Raw genomic sequence first — 20,570 nt, 5'->3', positions numbered from 1 at the left:
AATTTTAAGTTGGTTAAGTATAATGTTTTGTTACTTTTGTTATCTTTATGCGATCTAATTGTCAGTATACTGTGAGAAATTTTCATTAACCAGACTTATGTAATGCATTAAGGTTTAATCTTACAGCATTGATAAGTTTACGAGTTGGTCTGATTTTAAGGTCGAATATTTTACTGTTTTGTATATTTTTAATTATGTTAATTATTTATGCCAAATTTTTATTTTTCTCAAATTTAAATTAAAAAGTAACATTTTAAAATTTCACATTAACATTTGCAATTGAATCTCAATTCAAGTCATATTGATAAGATAGGTACACTTCCAAATTGTTTATTTTTTTTCGAACTGACTAATGACAAACAACTTGACTTGGGGACAAACGCAAAATAATATCAAAACCATGATTTGGTAAAAGAGAACTTATCAACTGTATGATTGCAGAATGATCTAGAGCTAAAAGAGCGACAGAGAAAGAACTGCAGATGTCAAGCAAGTGATCTGCAAGGCATTGGGCCGTCGTTGTTGCGAAACCAAAGCAGCGAAGTTCTGCTTGGCTTATCAATACTTCAGACACACCAAGAAATTGTCATAGAAGATACAGCCTCTGACATGAAGGCCAACCATCCGTCAACAACTGAAGATACAACATGAAGACCTACGGTTCCGCCATCAATATCATAGAAGAAGACCACTGCATTGAGCAGGTTTAATCATAAAGAGCTGGAAGAGCTAGAAGACCTAACAAACCCAAGAAGTCAAGAACCCACGAGCTGAGTAACTACTTAGTTCTGACTCAACCGCCATCGTTGCCTTTTGCCCTGTGCCTCAAGAGCTACAGTTATCGTCACTCGAAGAATCACTCGTCAAAGAAGAACTTGAACAACTCCTCGAGCACCAGAACCTTGAAGCTCACAAGTTATTTAGAAATACTCAGAAAAATATAAAGAAGTACATCACCCGTAATATCACAAAACAAGTTTCAACTGTGCTGAAGATGAATCGATTGAAGAGTTTAAAGCATCAAGATTATGAGTCTAACTCCTCGTCACCAGATTACACTACCGTCTGCTCGCTGGCCGTCTGCTGGACCTCCCCAGTGGGTCTCATCCGGCAGGCTTGTACCGCGCTGAGGACGGTGTTGTGTTGCGTCGAGGAGTACAGAGCAAACAAGGGACCGTCAGATAGAACCTGATAAGAAGAAACTCTGAAAAATATCCAGCACCATATCTCTCGAAGATCACAAGTTTCTACTGTGCTGAAGATGGTGTTATGTTGCATTGAAGAGGATAAAACCTGTAAACTGCTCCAAGAATGACAATAAAAAAAAGCATCAAGGTTATCAGTTAAGAAGCCATGACAATGAAACCACTCATCCTACTATAACCACAGATGAAAGATCGACGCAGCTACAACAATCTAATTTTACAAACTGGCTCCTGGAAGACTGGTCTTAATCAAAGCCGAAAACGAATATCACAGTTACCAAGACCACAAGATCGTAAAGGATCTACCAACCCCAAGGCTATCGAAGAAGAAAAGAAGAATCTCCTTCACTACCTCGGAGTTTACAAAGTTTCTTAGAAAAACTCATAGAAATATAAAGAAGTACATCACCCTTAACATCACAGAACTCAAGTTTCGACTATGCTGAAGATGAATCGATTGAAGAGTTTAAAGCATGAAGATTATGAGTCTAACTCCTCGAGCACCAGATTACACTACCGTCTGCTCGCTGGCCGTCTGCTGGACCTCCCCAGTGGGTCTCATCCGGCAGGCTTGTACCGCGCTGAGGACGGTGTTGTGTTGCGTCGAGGAGTACAGAGCAAACAAGGATCCGTCAGATAGAACCTGATAAGAAGAAACTCTGAAAAATATCCATTACACATTACATTTAAGGTTCGGACAAACCAACGCGTGCAGCGATGGCGATGGCGATGGCGACCACTGCGCGTGCAAAAGTTGTTTCACACTGCCGCGACCGCGATGGCGATCACTGCGCGTGCAGGTTGTCACTGTCACCACAACTGTCACGCATATTGTCAATCACGCCTATTCGGCAAAATGGAAACTGAATTAAATGATTTGTTTGGAGCTTTTGATGCAATTGAGACTGGAAACACTTTTTCACTCAAGTTTATTCAGGCGGCCATATATTATAGAATGAGACATGCGGTATAGGTAGTAGGTATTGGTTACTCATAACCAAGCTATATTTCTGGCTTCGTTTGTAGTCCCTAGAGCCCTAACAATACCTTTTAATTAGATTTAAAGAAAGGTTTGATAGGAAGGAGGACTGCACTAAGGCTTTCTTGGCCTCAGTGGGGGAAATGAAACACAACGTGGATGGTTGATATCTGGTTTATTACTGTTATGCTATTGCTATATACAAGATTTACATAATGTAAATGTACACAATTCAATGTGTCCAGTCCAATGTGCCGTCGGTGTAGAGTGCCTACACCGACAGTTCATTCAGGTTCATGGGCCAGTCGGCCAAGCATGTTGTAGGTCGCGGTCGATGCTGACGTGCTCGTACAGTATCCTTGTGGGCAAGTAAGATTATAACCAATTCATCTTTTTCCTTGAGGGAAAAAATCTGCCCCCATTATCTTTTACCATTGTCGTTCTTATCGTTAAATCGCACAAAACTACACAGAACTCAACACAACATCTATCAAAATCAATTTTCATTTTCATTTTTGGTGCAATAGTCATCTTGACATTTACCTACTTTTTTTAAGGCAAAGGAAATTACATTATGCACCCAAACCACATAGTACATAATAGTCCAAATATCTTTTTTGTCTTTAATAATAACCCAAAAATACAAAAAGACATCAGTTTTGATCAACTAGGTGTTTCTAGTGGCACTAAATTAATGACTGAGACTATTGATGACTCTAATTAGGTTTTTATTTATGGCATACTTAGAATTGCTCTAGGGCCTTTGAGAAAGCTGCAGACATGTACATTCTCAATTATTTTCATACACGCTGTCTGGTCGCCATCGCCATCGTCATCGTGCACGCCGGCTGCACGCGTTGGTCTGGTCTAACCTTTAACAATAATTATGTTGCATTGAAGAAGATAAAACCTGAAAACTGCTCAAAGAATGACAATAAAAAGAACAGAGCATCAAGATTATCAGTCAAGAAGCCATGATAATGGAACCACTCATCCCACTGTAACAGAGGGAAGATCGACACAGCTGCAACAATCTACTTTAACAAACTGGTCTTAATCGGCGCCGAAAGGGAATATCATAGTTACCAAGGCCGCAAGATTGGGAAGGGTCTACCAACCCAAAGGCCAACTATCGAAAAGGAATAGAAGAATCTCCCACACAACCTTGAAGCTCACAAGTTTCTTAGAAAATCTTTTTTTTTTGAGATTTTACGGGTGTTGACCCGTAACATCACAGAACACAAGTTTCGACTGCGCTGAAGATGAATTGGTTGAAGAATTTAAAGCATCAAGATTATGAGTCTAACTCCTCGAGTACCAGATTACACTGCCGTCTGCTCGCAGGCCGTCTACTTAAACCTTTGAAGCAAGCTAAAGTCGTTGAAGACTTGCCAAGAAGATTCAGTGACACAATAGACGTCACTATTATAACTTCAACCTACCAAAGTCACAGACCTTCAGTGCGCAAGTCTGCCTAGATTTAATGTAAGCAAAGTACGACTCAACTTTTACCCTGAAGAGCGAAGCAAACAATGCAAGGGTGCAAGAACAAAACTTGAAGACACTTGGGAAATGCAAACAAGCAAAGTTTCACCACCACCAAGAAAACGAAGAGGATCACCATAATGGTAGAAAGTTGCTACAGAAACGAGGCAACTCAAGAATCACAACAGATGGAAAGGGTACACACTGATTATCTTCATAATATGCTTCAATGCCCACTCTTTCCTATGAGTGAGGTTTTTCTGTATTCTGAGCAGTGAGGTCACTACCACTCACTGGAGAACCATCCATCGACCAATCCATCCATAGTGTGCCAAATAAATGTATTTTCTTTTCTTTCTTCTTTCATCACCCACAAAAAGGCGATTGAAACTGAAATGAAACCTTTGGAGCAAGCTAAAGTCGTTGAAGACTTTCCAAGAAGATTCAGTGACAATAGACGTCACTATTATAACTTCAACCCACCAAAGTCACAGAGCTTCAGTGCGCAAGTCTGCCTAAATCAAATGTAAGCAAAGTACGACTCATTTACTTTTATCCTGAAGAGCGAAGCAAGCCAGCAATGCAAGGGTGCAACATAAAGTACAGAGCATCAAGATTATTAGTCAAGAAGCCATGATAATGGAACCACTCATCCCACTGTAACAGATGGAAGATCGACACAGCTGCAACAATCTACTTTAACAAACTGGTCTTAATCGGCGCCGAAAGGGAATAGCACAGTTACCAAGACCACAAGATTGGGAAGGATTTATCTACCAACCCAAAGGCCACTATCGAAGAAGAAAAGAAGAATCTCCCACACTACCTCGAAGTTTAGAAGTTAAAAAAAACTCAGAGAAATATAAAAAAGTACATCACCCATAATATCACAGAACACAAGTTTCGACTGCGCTGAAGATGAAAATTGGTTGAAGACTTTAAAGCATCAAGATTATGAGTCTAACTCCTCGAGCACCAGATTACACTACCGTCTGCTCGCAGGCCGTTTACTTAAACCTTGGGAGCAAGCTAAAGTCGTTGAAGAAGCCAAGAAGATTCACTGACGTCACTACGTACAACAGATGTAAAAGGTTAAAGACACTACTAGCTGACTATCTCCATAATATGCTTCAATGCCCACTCTTTCCTATGAGTGAGGTCACTACAAGTCACTGGAGAACCATCCATCGCCCACAAAAGGGCGATTGAAACTGAAAAGAAACCTTGGGAGCAAGCTAAGGTCGTTGAAGACTGGCCAAGAAGATTCAGTGACGTCACTACGTACAACAGATGGAAAAGGCTTAAGACACTACGAGCTGAATATCTTCTATAATATGTTCCAATGCCCACTCTTTCCTATGAGTGAGGTTTTTCTGTATTCTGAGGAGTGAGGTCACTACAACTCACTGGAGACCATCCATCGCCCACAAAAGGGCGATTGAAACTGAAAAGAAACCTTGGGAGCAAGCTAAAGTCGTTGAAGACTGGCCAAGAAGATTCAGTGACGTCACTCCGTACAACAGATGGAAAAGTTTTAAGAAACTATGCTGAATCTTATTTTCATAATACGCTCCAATGCCCACTCTTTCCTATGAGTGAGGTTTTTCTGTATTCTGAGGAGTGAGGTCACTACAACTCACTGGAGAACCATCCATCGCCCACAAAAGGGCGATTGAAACTGAAAAGAAACCTTGGGAGCAAGCTAAGGTCGTTGAAGACTGGCCAAGAAGATTCAGTGACGTCACTACGTACAACAGATGGAAAAGGCTTAAGACACTACGAGCTGAATATCTTCTATAATATGTTCCAATGTCCACTCTTTCCTATAAGTGAGGTTTTCTGTATTCTGAGGAGTGAGGTCACTACAACTCTCTGGAGACCATCCATCGCCCACAAAAGGGCGATTGAAACTGAAAAGAAACCTTGGGAGCAAGCTAAAGTCGTTGAAGACTGGCCAAGAAGATTCAGTGACGTCACTCCGTACAACAGATGGAAAAGTTTTAAGAAACTATGCTGAATCTTATCTTCGTAATATGCTCCAATGCCCACTCTTTCCTCTGAGTGAGGTTTTTCTGTATTCTGAGGAGTGAGGTTACTACAACTCACTGGAGAACCATCCATCGCCCACAAAAGGGCGATTGAAACTGAAAAGAAACCTTGGGAGCAAGCTAAGGTCGTTGAAGACTGGCCAAGAAGATTCAGTGACGTCACTACGTACAACAGATGGAAAAGGCTTAAGACACTACGAGCTGAATATCTTCTATAATGTATGCTCCAATGTCCACTCTTTCCTATGAGTGAGGTTTTTCTGTATTCTGAGGAGTGAGGTCACTACAACTCTCTGGAGACCATCCATCGCCCACAAAAGGGCGATTGAAACTGAAAAGAAACCTTGGGAGCAAGCTAAAGTCGTTGAAGACTGGCCAAGAAGATTCAGTGACGTCACTCCATACAACAGATGGAAAAGTTTTAAGAAACTATGCTGAATCTTATCTCCATAATATGCTCCAATGCCCACTCTTTCCTATGAGTGAGGTTTTTCTGTATTCTGAGGAGTGAGGTCACTACAACTCACTGGAGAACCATCCATCGCCCACAAAAGGGCGATTGAAACTGAAAAGAAACCTTGGGAGCAAGCTAAGGTCGTTGAAGACTGGCCAAGAAGATTCAGTGACGTCACTACGTACAACAGATGGAAAAGGCTTAAGACACTACGAGCTGAATATCTTCTATAATATGTTCCAATGTCCACTCTTTCCTATAAGTGAGGTTTTCTGTATTCTGAGGAGTGAGGTCACTACAACTCTCTGGAGACCATCCATCGCCCACAAAAGGGCTATTGAAACTGAAAAGAAACCTTGGGAGCAAGCTAAAGTCGTTGAAGACTGGCCAAGAAGATTCAGTGACGTCACTCCGTACAACAGATGGAAATTTTTTAAGAAACTATGCTGAATCTTATCTTCAAAATATGCTCCAATGCCCACTCTTTCCTATGAGTGAGCTTTTTCTGTATTCTGAGGAGTGAGGTCACTACAACTCACTAGAGACCATCCATCGCCCACAAAAGGGCGATTGAAACTGAAAAGAAACCTTGGGAGCAAGCTAAAGTCGTTGAAGACTGGCCAAGAAGATTCAGTGACGTCACTCCGTACAACAGATGGAAAAGTTTTAAGAAACTGTGCTGAATCTTATCTTCATAATATGCTCCAATGCCCACTCTTTCCTATGAGTGAGGTTTTTCTGTATTCTGAGGAGTGAGGTCACTACAACTCACTGGAGACCATCCATCGCCCACAAAAGGGCGATTGAAACTGAAATGAAACCTTTGGAGCAAGCTAAAGTCGTTGAAGATTCAGTGACACAATAGACGTCACTGTTATAACTTCAGTGCGCAAGTCTGCCTAGATCAAATGTAAGCAAAGTACGACTCAACTTTTATCCTGAAGAGTGAAGCAAACAATGTAAGGGTGCAAGAACAAAACTTGAAGACAATTGCCACCAAGAAGTCGAAGTGGATCACCATAATAGAAGACAGTTGCTACAGAAACGAGCTAACTCAAGATACTTGGACACCTCTTCTCTTCCATTCCTTGAGAGGTGCCCTGAATCACGAAGACGAGCCAGACAAAGCAGCCAATCCACGGGGACAGCAACAGCCGCAACGACAGCATCATTATGAGGTGAGCCTTAACTTCATGTCTTTTCGTTACTGAATCAGAATCAGAGTCATCGTTTATCCACAATTGTGGTGGTTCAAGTATTAAATTAATTAACTGTCAACGCCTTATTAATTAATCAAGACTAACGGTCAATCTACATAATATAGATATCATTTTGCCTCTAGAATTAGTTTGTGTAGAGAGATGAACAGACACTGCAATTTGATAGCAAATCCCTAAACTCTATTAATTTTTTGAGCGTTTCAATCGTTTCAATAAATAATATAAATATTATTGTCTTTTTTTCCAGGTCATTTTTACTACGACGGGCATGCAGCGGCTGAGGCGTATTACATGCAAAATTCAGAGATGAGACTATCTACCCACAAGAGTTGACAAGTGTCGTTAATTCAGTCACGCACTACATATTGTGCGCTGAATGAATATCTTCATAATACTCTTTCAACTGAGTAAGGTCACTACAACTCACCGGATAACCATCTGTCGCCGACAAAAGGTCTGATACAAAGCAAGGTGGGAAATGGCACAGTAAATCACAGCGAGCTTAAACTGCCTAGATCGTGGTCAGCAAAGCACCTGACACAATGCAGTAAAGAAATATTGTCGACCATATGACATCCCATAAAAGGGCGATTAAAACTGAAAAAGAACAAGCTAAAGTCATTGAAGACTTGCCCAGAAGATTCAGTGACGTCACCACCTACAACAGATGGAAAAGGTTTAAGACACTACTAGCTGAATATCTTCATAATATGCTTCAATGCCCACTCTTTCCTATGAGTGAGGTCACTACAGCTCACTGGAGAACCATCCATCGCCCACAAAAGGGCGATTGAAACTGAAAAGGAGCAAGCTAAAGTCGTTGAAGACTTGCCCAGAAGAATCAGTGACGTCACCACCTACAACAGATGGAAAAGGTTTATGACACAACACGCTGATTATATCTTCACAATATGCTTCAATGTCCACTCTTTCCTATGAGTAAGGTCACTACAACTCACTGGAGAACCATCCATCGCCCACAAAAGGGCGATTGGAACTACGCTATGTCCTATGGCTGAAATGATGATGATATTGATAAAGAAACAAGGGAAGAGGCGTAGAGGATTCATTGTGCTGAACTGCCTTTAGCATGGGTCAACCTGAGGGGTCAAGTACAAGACGTCATCAACACACACATCATCTGGAAGTATTTTCGACCACGAAACATTGACTGCTGACAACGATTTGTCATCAACAACACCAAGAAGCATTTCATAATTATAAACCGACATGCAGAAATTATGGAAGATGGTGATATTACTGAGAAGATAGAAATCGGAATTGGTTAATGATGAAGAAAAAGGTCAACCTAGTAAATCTATATTTTTCTAGCATTCTTCACATGTTATAAGACAAGATATGCAACTCATTTTGTGAAGTACTAATTAATGCATTTTAATTTGCCATTCAAAAGTGTCATTAATATCAGAAAGGGCTTATTATGTATTGACACATAATAGTGACGAGTTTCTATTCCGCTTCTTCTTCTCAACACTATTCCATTTATTGTCCCGAAGTAGAAGTAGGTGTTGTAGTTTTGTGAATTTGTTATCTCGAAGTAGTGATAGGGCAAGCTATATTTGTAACGTTTATTTGAATTTACGTACCTTTACTCAATGTATGTGTACTCTACAATCAATAGTTTGTAGTTTCGTCTTTAGTTTATATAAAGCATAACAATAACAGATCAAATGAATATTCATCTTATTAATACTTTAAAATAGCCTTTAAATTACATCAGCCCAAAATTATGAAATAAATTAGTTTTTAATAAGGATGTACACTTCACATACTATTAGAAGTTATAATCTATAATTATATATATATCTATAATGCAGGTATGCATTTCTTAGTATTTGAATAATAAAGTTATTCCATGATCATTAATAAAAATCGTCATCCAAGAAACAACATTGTCATAACTCAAAAACTAGCGGTGTTTTCGTAATATGAATGTGACATAGATTTTAAGCTGCCAAGTGTGCGGTCTGCAAAGCCTGCAGAAATCTATGCTGCTATGCTGCACTGGTGGATGTCAACCCAGACTGAAGTCTCAGAACATCAGTTGTCCAGTCTGCTCTTCATAATTGGTGAGTCAGTAGCTAGTAATTTGTAACCTGTAGCAATGAATATTATAATCCATATTCTATATTATATAGTGAATGTATAAAGATAAACTGAAGTTAATTTAATCATAATTTTGAAACACAAATTCGTTGTTACTGGTTAAATTGAGTAATTTTACTTTCTCCAATAATATTACGTTGGTTATTTGGTTACACTTTTGGTCAAATATCTATTTTCAGGGCTTTTATTCATTTATTTGATATTTGAATATTATCGTTCAATCGCCTGTCAAAGCTTATATAACATCTCTGTTACTATTTAACAAATCAAGGACTGCCCCTGTCTATTCGTTTGAAAACCCTAAAGCTCGATTCACACATATTAGTGAAGCCACAGTTCCGTCACAGTGTCCGCTCAGTTCAGTATCAGTTGCGTCAGTGAAATATTTTGAATATTTTAAAATGTCAGAGAGTTGTTTCAATATTCTTGTTCAGAGACTATGAAGTAAGTTATTTTGTTTTTGATGCCACGGCGGCGTCCGTGATCCGACAAAAAATACGTCCGTGATTGCTGGTGTCGGCACTGACACTGAAAGCACTGTGTCGTCACTGACACTGACAAGTGGGGATGCGTTTATAGAAACTGTATGAGAAAGAATATTTCGCACTGTGCCGGTACTGAGCCTGAACTGTGACTTCAATAGAGCTTCTGATTCATTTCCTTGCCTCCGTCGTTTCCGTTGGATAGAAGCGCTTTCATAGCCTCTTAGGCCTCAGCCTCGAATTTAGCGGGCAGCGGAGCGGGAGCGGCGGCGGCGCGGGAGCGGGGCGGGCAACGCAGACCCGTTCTCGAAACAAGCGGGAAGCTCGCGCGGCGCTTTAGCGGCGAAGTGTTGTGTTCGGGGTTGTGTTGTCGAGATATTTGTTTTTATTCGCAAACGAAATGTCTGAACAACGGCGAAAATTTTATTTCGATTCAAATGTATTCCTAACGCTCGATTTAATGTGGGCAAAAGAAGGAGTGCGCTGCCCGCTCGTTGCCTGCTCCCGCGCCGCAGTTTTCGATAACCGGTCTATTTGATTTTACGTATAAGATCCTGCCGCTCCCGCGCCGATACCAACGCCGCCCCGCTGCCCGCTAAATTCGAGGCTGAGGCCTGAAACTCGCGGCTCGTCCCTTGAGGAAGTTAAATTTCCTTCTGTCTATCCGTTTATAGAGGCGCTATCAAAGCTTCAAAGCTCGCGGCTCGTACATTTCAAAGTCAAAATTTGACTATTCAAATAATACTTACAAATCATCAAATGTTTTAAGAAAAAAACACTGATAAAAAACCTTAAAGTTTTGCTCTTAGCGAGCCTTTACATGTAAAGGCTCTGTAAAACGGAAAGTTTATATTCATTCATGCATTTGGTTGCCAAAGTGTCACTCATTTAATTGATGAAATTATGAAGTCATCAAACTATTTTTATTATAAAAAAACACTGATAAAACACCTTAAAGTTTTGCTCTTAAGGAGCCTTTACATGTCTAACAATCTATTTCTTTAATCGGATAATAATATTGAACATCTGTGTGTAATGGTATAAATTATAAAAAAATATTTCAAGTAACAAAGTCAAGGCCAAGTAAGGTGGCCCATTAGCGCCGAGCCTTATTGTCCGCGAATGGGTGAGCTAAGCATTCTTGCATTTGGTCGCTAAAGTGTCACTCATTTTATTGATGAAATGACGTCATCAAACTATGCATAGTGTTTATTAAGTCGCGGGTGTCGCATTGTAATGCAGACTGTGCGATCTTGACAATGAGGCACCATTATGCTCGCTTTGAGCTCATTCTGACCCATTCCGCGAATGGGCGAGCTAAGCATTCTTGCATTTGGTCGCTAAAGTGTCACTTATTTAAGTAATGAAATGACGTCATCAAACTATGCATAGTGTTTATTAAGTCGCGGGTGCTGCACTGTGATGCAGACTGTGCGATCTTGACAATGAGGCGCCACTATGCTCGCTTTGAGCTCATTCTGACCCATTCCGCGAATGGGCGAGCTAAGCATTCTTGCATTTGGTTGCCGAGGTGTCACTCATTTAATTGATGAAATTATGAAGTCATCAAACTTTTTTTATTATAAAAAAACACTGATAAAACACCTTAAAGTTTTGCTCTTCAGGAGCCTTTACATGTCTGACAATCTATTTCTTTAATCGGATAATTATATTAAAAACCTGGGTGTAGTGATAAAAATTATAAAAAGTATTTCAACTTTCAAGTAACAAAGTCAAGGCCAAGTAAGGCGGCCCATTAGCGCCGAGCCTTATTGTCCGCGAATGGGCGAGCTAAGCATTCTTGCATTTGGTCGCTAAAGAGTCACTCATTTTATTGATGAAATGACGTCATCAAACTATGCATAGTGTTTATTAAGTCGCGGGTATCGCATTATAATGCAGACTGTGCAATCTTGACAATGAGGCGCCATTATGCTCGCTTTGAGCTCATTCTGACCCATTCCGCGAATGGGCGAGCTAAGCATTCTTGCATTTGGTCGCTAAAGTGTCACTTATTTAATTGATGAAATGACGTCATCAAACTATGCATAGTGTTTATTAAGTCGCGGTTGTCGCTTTGTAATGCAGACTGTGCGATCTTGACAATGAGGCGCCATTATGCTCGCTTTGAGCTCATTCTGACCCATTCCGCGAATGGGCGAGCTAAGCATTCTTGCATTTGGTTGCCAAAGTGTCACTCATTTTAATTGATGAAATTATGAAGTCATCAAACTATTTTTATTGCAAAAAGCACTGATAAAACACCTTAAAATTTTGCTCTTAAGGAGCCTTTACATGTCTTACAATCTTTTTACTATGTTACTTATGTTGTCGGTTTCGCATTTATCACACAGGCAATTGGTCGTTGTTGCGCGGCCGAAGCCGCGAGGAAGTGATGGCTCAAGTTGGAATTATTCGCTGATGAATTATTATCTGTTATAATATTTGGTCCCATTGTTGGACTTGACACTAAGGCGCCATTATGCTCGCTTTGAGCTCGTTCTGACCCATTCCGCGAATGGGCGAGCTAAGCATTCTTGCATTTGGTTGCCGAGGTGTCACTCATTAATTTGATGAAATTATGAAGTCATCAAACTATTTTTATTATAAAAAACACTGATAAAACACCTTAAAGTTTTGCTCTTAAGGAGCCTTTACATGTCTAACAATCTATTTCTTTAATCGGATAATTATATTGAATATCTGGGTGTAATGATATAAATTATAAAAAAATATTTCAAGTAACAAAGTCAAGGCCAAGTAAGGTGGCCCATTAGCGCCGAGCCTTATTGTCCGCGAATGGGTGAGCTAAGCATTCTTGCATTTGGTCGCTAAAGTGTCACTCATTTTATTGATGAAATGACGTCATCAAACTATGCATAGTGTTTATTAAGTCGCGGGTGTCGCATTGTAATGCAGACTGTGCGATCTTAACAATGAGGCGCCATTATGCTCGCTTTGAGCTCATTCTGACCCATTCCGCGAATGGGCGAGCTAAGCATTCTTGCATTTGGTCGCTAAAGTGTCACTTATTTAATTGATGAAATGACGTCATCAAACTATGCATAGTGTTTATTAAGTCGCGGTTGTCGCTTTGTAATGCAGACTGTGCGATCTTGACAATGAGGCGCCATTATGCTCGCTTTGAGCTCATTCTGACCCATTCCGCGAATGGGCGAGCTAAGCATTCTTGCATTTGGTTGCCAAAGTGTCACTCATTTAATTGATGAAATTATGAAGTCATCAAACATTTTTTATTATAAAAACACTGATAAAACACCTTAAAGTTTTGCTCTTAAGGAGCCTTTACATGTCTTACAATCTTTTTACTATGTTACTTATGTATTCTGTCTCACATTTATCACACAGGCAATTGGTCGTTGTTGCGCGGCCGAAGCCGCGAGGAAATGATGGCTCAAGTTGGAATTATTCGCTGATGAATTATTATCTGTTATAATATTTGGTCCCATTGTTGGACTTGACACTAAGGCGCCATTATGCTCGCTTTGAGCTCGTTCTGACCCATTCCGCGAATGGGCGAGCTAAGCATTCTTGCATTTGGTTGCCAAAGTGTCACTCATTTAATTGATGAAATTATGAAGTCATCAAACTATTTTTATTATAAAAAAACACTGATAAAACACCTTAAAGTTTTGCTCTTAAGGAGCCTTTACATGTCTAACAATCTATTTCTTTAATCGGATAATTATGTTGAACATCTGGGTGTAATGATATAAATTTTAAAAAAATATTTCAAGTAACAAAGTCAAGGCCAAGTAAGGTGGCCCATTAGCGCCGAGCCTTATTGTCCGCGAATGGGTGAGCTAAGCATTCTTGCATTTGGTCGCTAAAGTGTCACTCATTTTATTGATGAAATGGCGTCATCAAACTATGCATAGTGTTTATTAAGTCGTGGGTGTCGCATTGTAATGCAGACTGCGCGATCTTGACAATGAGGCACCATTATGCTCGCTTTGAGCTCATTCTGACCCATTCCGCGAATGGGCGAGCTAAGCATTCTTGCATTTGGTCGCTAAAGTGTCACTTATTTAATTGATGAAATGACGTCATCAAACTATGCATAGTGTTTATTAAGTCGCGGTTCTCGCTTTGTAATGCAGACTGTGCGATCTTGACAATGAGGCGCCATTATGCTCGCTTTGAGCTCATTCTGACCCATTCCGCGAATGGGCGAGCTAAGCATTCTTGCATTTGGTTGCCAAAGTGTCACTCATTTAATTGATGAAATTATGAAGTCATCAAACTTTTTTTATTATAAAAACACTGATAAAACACCTTAAAGTTTTGCTCTTAAGGAGCCTTTACATGTCTTACAATCTTTTTACTATGTTACTTATGTATTCTGTCTCACATTTATCGTGTGAGCTAAGAATATGTACAGCTTAGGATCAAGTTGAAATATTTTGTGCTGTAATATTATCTCACATTCTTGTTACTATTATTGATGCTTTTCGGTCTTGCTTGTGGACATTTCGATATAATGTCCAATTTCCAAGATTTCGATAACTACTACATTCGCCATTATGCTCGCTTTGAGCTCGTTCTGACCCATTCCGCGAATGGGCGAGCTAAGCATTCTTGCATTTGGTCGCTAAAGTGTTTCACAATGGTCCTTCGTGGGCTGCTGAATATTATTAATATGTTCATATCTAGATTAGTTTCATCCGTTCATGGACCTATCCTTTTTATAGAGGCGTTATCATTCTATGGCTGCGATCGTCATTCGTGGGCCGTATTTTTCCTGCGCCTGACGTAGGTGAGGTTTCATATTCTCGTACATATTTTTCTGTATTTTCTAATATTCTTTTTTTCTTTTCAATATTTCTTAATATTATGGGTGTTGTTCAATTTTATATAACAAAGGTTTGACACCTATTGTTCTGCTAGACGTTAAATGTTTGAGATTTGTCGTGCTAAAAACAATTGCACAACTGAAATAAATTATTAAAAAATGTTTCAAGTAACTAAGTCAAGGCCAATTAAGGTGACCCATTGCGCCGAGCCTTATTGTTCTTACATTATTTTCTAGAATTAATATTTCGAACGCAAATATTCAAATATATTACTACGCCACGTCTTACACGGCAGGATCAGGCACGTTTTATCAAATTTACCGTATTTCACAAGCAATTCTAATAAATAGTGTAATGGACTTGATATTTAGTACAAATAATTATGCAGTAATGTGAAAAGATAGATACCCTGACCATAAATAGTAATCCAATAACCAAACCGGTCAGTAGGAGGAAGCCGAGTTACCTCTAGGTATATAATACGCCAAAAGCATCGAGGAATACTTTTACACCAGAATATATTAAATTAACATATTTAATAGCTTTTACACCTATAAAAAGATAGTGAGGTGAGCTCTAGAGTTCACAATAACATCGATAAAGCAGCGCTTCTGCAGACCCAAGGTCATTAAGTGCATCGATATACCTCGATTGAAACAACAATCCGTATTAGGTATTAGTCTTTGATTATATCGATTTGTATTCGATTGTTCAGAAGTTTAGATACGAACGTGTAAGAGATTGACAAATTGTTGTAATTTTCTGGACCAAATTTTTTGAGGGTTTTTGAGTTGCGGCAAGGTTGTTGCTTTGTTTCTTCTTTTCATGTAGGTAGGCATAACTTTGTAAACAGTTTTTCTTATGTCACTTAGCACGGGCAAATATTATTATAGATTTGTCAAATCTCGACTTTCTTTGCAAAGCGACTATGTGTATTTTATGAGGATAGCAATAAAACGCTGGAGGAGTTTTTAAACGCCCGTGCAAATTGTTTTTCATGTTAAGTTTATTTTCTTCTTGATAGTATGCATTGTGTTGTTATTATATTAATGCTATTGTATCTTAGCAATAAAAAGTTTGACAATGTTAGATGTGGGCTTGTGGAGATAAAATTTTGTTATTTAGTAATTTTATGATTGTAACCATGCATTAAAAATTATATAAAAATATTCCGTTTAATAATAACAAAGGCTAAAATGTCAATTTGTTTAATTGAAAATTGATAAGGGATATGGATTATTTAGATGTGCGGTCAGTATTTATAAATATCCACTCTAATTGAGCCACAGTACAGAATTAGCAGTGGTAGAATCACTCCCCTCTTCGTGTTTTCAAATATTCTATTTAAATTACATCTTAACTCATTTCTACAGGAGAGGGAGTGAATCTCCGTTGTTTTAAACCTGTTAATACTTTAATTATTGCAATTGTTTAAAATTTATTGACTTATTAAGAAAATGTTTCACTTTATTGTAATATTAATATTAAATCGGATTTTATAAAAATTTATTTTGTATGAAAATTAAAAAAATTAAAATGATGATATCAAATTTGTGACTTCACCATACCATTTATATGACTATGTTAACATGGGCTAGTGTCGGCTCATATACCCATTTACCTAACACACTGTATATTTTTTTGAAATGTGATGTAATTTTCAAAACGCATGTATCAAAACGCAACAATAACCTAGAAATTAGCACGGCACTAAAGAAATATATTCAAAACTGCCACGCGGTCTCGTGCTAGATGGGCGTCTTAAAGGCCACCTTCTATCAACGGGAGCGCGTGGTAAGTAACTTGCTTCTGAATGTATGTAACTTCCTACTTTTTTATATTTTTTTATATTTTTAAACCGGCAGACAGTGGTGACTGAGTTTGTTGCGGCGCTTCTTCTCAGCACTTGCCAAATGTTTGTCTCGAAGCGCTGGTAGGGCAAAAAAAGAATGAGACATGTATAGGCTCCTTAAGAGCATTTGACGATTTGCAAGAACTAATTTAATTAGTCTAAACAAATAAAGATAATTTTGATTTTGATTTTGATTTTGAAAACGATGTATAAATTGTACTCAACGCACAATTCGGAAATTAGGCCCTTGAAGTATTTAAACCACAATAAAAACTGTTATGCTGTTATTGAACTCTATAATATATTGTTATTGTATATGTAATGTAGCCACAGCCCTCTCAGTGGGAAGGTTTGGCAGCACTGCGTCCAGAATGGCGGGAAATTATGAAGAGGCCCGTCCATCTGCCGCCATTCACTATAACTAAGTTGGCGGCGTGCTCAGATGCCCTCAATGTGCGAGGGGGTCTTCCGCGAAGATCGGCTACGTAAGCCATCTTCGAGCACACCAGCGCCGCCAAGACAACTAGGATTCGGAGTGGTCGCCATGGCCGAAATCGGTCGGATGGCTCAAAAAGCATTGGTTTTTACTTTGTTTCTATAAAAATAAACGCCTTGATTTAATTCACTCTTTTATTCCTGAATCCTTTTTTTCAATTGCACACCCTACAGTATAGACTAAAGCCTTATCCTCAGCCTTTAAAATTGAGTGCTAAAGGGGCAGTAGAGCACAAGCCTGACCTAATTCAATTCAATTTCTTTATTTAAAGATCACAATAAGGTTACTAAATGCCATTAAAGAACTATGTTAGTAGGATATCCAATCCTAATTGTAGTAAATACTTATCCAGCCTGTGTGGTCAGAAACCGATAGAAATGTAATGAAACAGATAATGGGAGAGTCGTACCTTTCCACCAGTCTTCAAGATGCTGTTGGAGCTCGCTCATATGCTACAGAGCAACGAGGAAGTCTTTTTGCGTAGGTGCAAAGATGCCATCAGTCAATCAATTCAAATCAAAAAAATATTTATTCAGTTTTGACCAGTATCAGACCAAAAATACTTGTAGTTTAAAAAAAGCTAGCCCTAAAGCGGCACTTCACAGGTCTTCTTATCTTTTAGGCCCTACCACAGCGCTTCGAGACAAACATATTATGACAGACCAGTTCTAAGAAGAAACGCCAGAATAAACTCAGTCATCACTAATATCTAGTCATTATTAAAAAAAGTACCTATAACCAAATTCAAGTACATCAAAGTATGCGACTGAGCAATTTCAACACACTGAGCAAGCCCAATAGCGCCCTGAACCCGTTGTTATATTGGATCCGAAGGACGTCATGCGATTTCTGCGAGTACCTACGTAGTTAGTAGGTACCTACGAGTACGTTGTCCACAGATTAGAACCTGATTAATCTAAATCTATATAACTCAAGGGTGACTGACTGACTGACTGACATAGTGATCTATCAACGCACAGCCCAAACCACTGGACGAGCTGAAATTTGGCATGCAGGTAGATATTATGTATGACGTAGGCATCCGCTAAGAAAGGATTTTACGAAACTCCACCCCTAAAGGGGTAAAACGGAATCCACGCGTACGAAGTCGCGGGCGGCCACTAGTTACACAAAAATTAGAAACCGCCGCTGTCTTTTCTGATAAGGATATTGAATCCATGCAGTCATCTGCAATGTACTGATGCAACTTGTGTGAGATCAGATAACTACTAGTCGGTACCTACTTTGTTTTAACTCACAATCAGGGTACTGTATGTCTGTAGGTACTATTCTTTCACCTCTATCCTATCGGATGTTTACAACTCGTCTTCAAAGTCCGCAATAAAACATCAAGGTCACCGGTGGACTGCACTTTGCAGTTCTCAGAATCACTGGATCTATCGGCGAAAGTACCAATTACTGATAAGCATTAAGCACACAAAGCGAAGCTGATGTTACTTGAACAACATTTTGTCATTTGAGATACTATTTGACCTGTCTCACCTAGCGAGATTAAAAAGACGTTTCAATGTGGATATAGTGTTTTTTTTTTACAATAGACTATGTCCAATGGATCAGACTTGCCGAGTCCCGAACGCGGGTTCGAATCTCGCCGCTACTGGACTATTGTGTGTTACCAATCATAACACAAGCATACATACACTCGTACATAATTTAATTTAAGTTATAATGGGACAAATTAGTAATTTTTTTTTAGGTCAATCTCAAATACGATAAAATAATATATAAGGCACTGATTATTTATTAGACAACAATTGAAAAGATTAGATTCTCAGGGTGGTATCGCGCATTACTTTACCTCATCATCATCATCATTTCAGCCATAGGACGTCCACTGCTGAACATAGGCCTCTCCCAATGATTTCCACCATGGCCGGTTGGTGGCGGCCTGCATCCAACGCTTTCCCGCTACCTTCATGAGGTCGTCAGTCCACCTTGTGAGTGGACTTTACCTACTAGGTAACAATAACATAACCCTCCTTTCTGGCGCAATCGGATAAGTAAGTATGAAGCTGCGATGTAATAAAATAATACCTACCGTTTTAATCGTCTATTTTATATTGTGCTGACCATTTCATTCATTTTTAACCGACTTCAAAAAAGGAGGAGGTTATATGTATGTTTTTGTAATAATGAGCGTATAATATTTTCAAAATAATGTATTGTGTGGGACTGTAGCATTGAACTAATTTACTACCTACTTTTTTATACTATACACGAAATTCGCAGTTCTTATCTACGACTACGAGTATGTTGAACTACTAATACCCCGAAAATATTAATTAGCATTCGTTTAAATAAGGCTTTGATTACTAAAGGACTACTCTAATGAATTCCTTGAATATTCTGAGGAATATCGGGACACAGAGACTTACCTTCTAGGCTCGATATTGATAGTTGTCAAAGTTAGCAATCTGGATGCACCTTTATCTCTGTAATGATACGGACCCTGAGCACGAATAACCAAAAAGCTTCCATTTGGCTGCAAGAGATGGCTAGTAACGCCCGTATTCACAAACATTACTATGAGGTCTCACAGTGCGCGTGGACGCACAGAGCACAACACAGGGTGACACGAACCAATCACAGAGACCAGAGTCCTATTCCACGCTGTGCGTTCGATTTGCTGCCTCACTTAAGCAAGCATTGTTTGTAAATACGGGCTACTCATAAGTTAACTTGGCAAGTATATTTTTATGTATTTATGTATTATTCTTTTGTAAACAATAAAAAAGTATAATGAGGAAAATATGCCTATGAACGAGGCATTGTAGGGTAAGTACCTAAAGAAAGAGAATATTAGGCCCGTATTCACAAACGATGCTTAATTAAGTTAAGCAGTAAATCGAACGCACAGCGCTAAATAGAGCTCTGTGATTGGTTCATGTGTCACCCTGTGCGTCCACGCGCACTGTGAGACCTCATTAGTCCAGTCAATGAATGCCTTAACGACGGTGTAGAGAGAAATCCGTGGAACACAATTTCTGACCTCGGGACTTTAGCCTAGTTAGGTGGTGAACATAGCAAAAGTCCCCGTCCTTAGCCCTTGAGCCGGCAGGGAGAGTAGTCATGTCACTAGGACGCATAGTTTCCGAGGAATAAGCGAAAAACCGAAAAGTGGTACCTTTAAACCCCCCCTCTCCCCGCCGGCTCAAGGGCTAAGGACGGGGACTTTTGCTATGTTCACCTCCTACTAGTCTAAATAAAGTCCTGAAGTCAGAAATTGTGTTCTACAGTTTTCCATCTATAATGCTTTATTGACTGGACTACATATCATGTTTATGATTGAGAGGCATAAGAGGCCTAATAAAATTGAGGCCTCTCGATCTTTATTATTGGTGGATTTATTTATTTATTTATTTATTGCACATAATAGATACATTTCCC

At 39.2% G+C, this 20,570-nt stretch overlaps 1 protein-coding gene across 1 annotated transcript in view; it reads right to left on the bottom strand.

Annotated features, from left to right (window-relative positions):
- LOC135086971 (biogenesis of lysosome-related organelles complex 1 subunit 2) overlaps positions 1-20,570 on the bottom strand; it is a 94,292-nt gene that overhangs the window by 45,937 nt on the left and 27,785 nt on the right. The gene's annotated exons all lie outside the window — the stretch shown is intronic.

This window comes from Ostrinia nubilalis, chromosome Z, assembly GCF_963855985.1.
Source record: "Ostrinia nubilalis chromosome Z, ilOstNubi1.1, whole genome shotgun sequence".
Classification (NCBI taxonomy): domain Eukaryota; kingdom Metazoa; phylum Arthropoda; class Insecta; order Lepidoptera; family Crambidae; genus Ostrinia; species Ostrinia nubilalis.
Note: the sequence above shows the minus strand (reverse complement) of the source record. Positions and strands in the feature narration are given on the sequence as shown.